The sequence below is a fragment of the Molossus molossus genome, unplaced genomic scaffold (genome assembly GCF_014108415.1).
Source record: "Molossus molossus isolate mMolMol1 unplaced genomic scaffold, mMolMol1.p scaffold_m16_p_1, whole genome shotgun sequence".
Lineage (NCBI taxonomy): Eukaryota > Metazoa > Chordata > Mammalia > Chiroptera > Molossidae > Molossus > Molossus molossus.
In genome coordinates, this window is record NW_023425344.1 from 144,211,067 (window position 1) to 144,213,927 (window position 2,861).

Sequence of the window (2,861 nt, forward strand, 5' to 3'; positions counted from 1 at the left end):
GCTTCTTCTGTGGCCTGAATAAACACTTCCTGTGCTGTCCCTGCCCCCCCAAACCCTGCTGGGCTGCTCTTGTCCTTCCTGTTAAAAGATCTAGCTGGTCATTGGAGCTCAGCTTAAACGCTGCCTCCTTTGTGGAAATTTCCTGAGTGCCCCCCAAACATCCGTACGTCCTCTCTCTCTCTCCTTCTCTCTCTCCCACACTTGATTATTCTGTCTGGTGCTATGGGTGTTTCTAAGCCTGTCTTACTAAGTACCTCCAGTGGATCAAATCTTTGATCTCTGGATTCAGGGCCACTTGTTCATTCCCCTTAGCACCTGGCACATGAAACACACTCACCATTTTAACAATTAAGCTTATTTGGAGGAGATAGAAACCAAATTGAAGCAGCAAGGAAGAGACTAAGGAGGTCAAGAAGTGGACACAGAAGGTTGGAGGGAAAGGCAAGGGAGCAATACATCAATTGCTCAAAGAGCAGCAGGGCCGAATGCAAAACATCCTCAGCGAATGCACTATAACAAATGGGTGATTGCAGATGAAACACATGGTCCATATTCTTGTCAGAACTGAGTCGTTCCATGAGGGTGCTGAGGAGGAGAAAGGCACAGTGTCCAGGGTGACCCCAGTCCACTCCAGGGATCCCTGTGGAGATGACCAGTGCTGTTCAAACCACTCAGCAGGGTTCCAGGTTAGAAAATGGCACAGCCTTAGGAGACATTCCTCCGGCCCAAGTAGATATGAGCCTCTAGCTTATTTTTAAGGATTTCCAGAACAGGGATTCTATTCCTTTCTTTCTTGGAAAGGGACAAGAGCAGGGGAGGTTTCTTTCTTGGGTTAGTTAAGGCTGTGTCTGGGAGTTACTTGAGGCTGTCTGGAAAGGGTTCAGTGAGGTGATCCAAGAAAGGCATGTCGCGCGGCTGTCCAGTCCTGAGTCCTCCAGGCCTTAAACCGTGGAGGGGACACTGCCATTTGCTGTAGCCAGTGGGTAGACGTGATTATGTATAGAATTTTCCTTGTGCTTTCTGGACTCTGAAACTGGCCCAATGGCAAGGATGGTGGGTGGGATGTGGGGGCGGGTTGGGGGGGGGCGAGAAGCTTTTTTTCCAGAATCAGGGTGAAGTCACATAGCGAGAACAGAAGGGCTGAAAGACCTGGAGTTGCTCCTCACAGTGGGCCTCAGACTGTAGGCCATGAGTAACCACAGTCTGGGGGAGAAGAGCCCAGTATAACCAGAGGCAAATCCTGACTAAAGGCTATTCTTTCAGCAAAGCACGCAGCCCGGGTGATGAAACCTGAAATGGGGCCTGAGTGATTGCCTCAATCAGAGATCCCGGCGGGCGCTGCCAGCTTTGCCAGCAGTCAACCAGCAGAGGAAACAAGGACTTTTGTTCTTATTTTCATGGTGGTGCAATTTTTTTTTCCCTTTAATTCTGCAGTGCTTTAATTTTAGTCAGCTGCACTGGCTGGCAGCTGTGGGTGGAGCAGCTCTTGGGAAATCAGTGCACCCATCACCGGAGGCCCAGTCCAGACTCAGCCGTCCTGTGGGCAGGCAATTCAGGGTACCCCCCACAGAACCCAGTTCTAATTCTGACAAAACAAACTGACAGACCCTTGAGTTAGTTGTCTGAGGGGCTGCACTGTGTCCTGCCTACTGTTTTCCAGGAGAGCTTCAGATTAGAAAATCCTGCCTCAAAAAAACCAGTTGCAGTTCATTTGAAACAGCTTTAGGGACAGTGTTAAGAAAAGGAGTCAGGGGCCTTCGAGGGGACTCTTTAAAATCAGTTGTCATTGTGAGCTAAGTTGTGTCCCTTACTAATTCATATGTTGAAGCCCTAACCTCAGTACCTCAGGATGTGGCTGTATTTAGAGGTAAGGACTTCAAAGGGGGAATCCAATTAAAATGAAGTCATCAGGGTGGGCCCTAATCCGATATGGCTGCTGTTCTTTTTTTTTTTTTTAATCCTCATCCAAGGACATTTTTCCATTTTTTGTACAGACAGTGTGGGAGGGAGAGAGAGGAAGAGAGAGAGAGGGAAACATCGATGTGAAAGGGTCACATCAAGTGGCTGCCACCCGCACGACCAACCAGGGCTGGGGACAAACTGCAACCGAGGTACATGCCCTTAGCGGGAACCGAACCCGGGTCTCTCCGGACCGCAGGTGGACGCTCTAACCGCTGAGCCAAACCGGCCAGGGCAGCTGCTGTTCTTATTAGCAGAGGACATTTGGACAGGGAGACAGAGGGAAGACCATGGGAAGACACAGGGAGAAGGCTGCCATGTACAAGCCGAGAGGCCTCAGAAGAAACCAACCCTGCTGACACCTTGATCTCAGACTTCCAACCTCCAGAACTGTGAGAAAATACCTTTTTGTTGATTTAGCCCCCTAGTCTGTGGGACTGGAGAACGGCAGGCCGAGCGGACTGATGCAGGTATGTTGAGGTGTAGGGAGTCAGGAAAAGGCCTGGGAGAGGGAGGCAAGGATTGGAGATGGAAAGGAAGGCTCTGAAATGACAAGAGCTTAAATGGACTATTCCAGGTTAGGGAGAAGGACCCAGAGGGCGAAGAATTAAGGACAGTTGTAAGTGAGGCTGGATTAGGTAAAAGTAATAAACTGGTCTAACTCTCCTTTTTCTATTTCAGTTCCTCTATCCCTCCCACCCTTCCCTTTCACAGCTGTCCTACATGTTTCTCATCAGTCAAGGCCTTGACTGCCCAGGGTCTTATTATGTCTCTCAGGAGCATATGCGATTGATTAAGGGACCCTGGAGATAGAGTAATACCTTGTTCCTCCTCCGGGAATCTCTACTGGTGGAATTTCATGATGGTGGTAGAGAAAGAATGTAGAATAGAGGCCTTTTCTA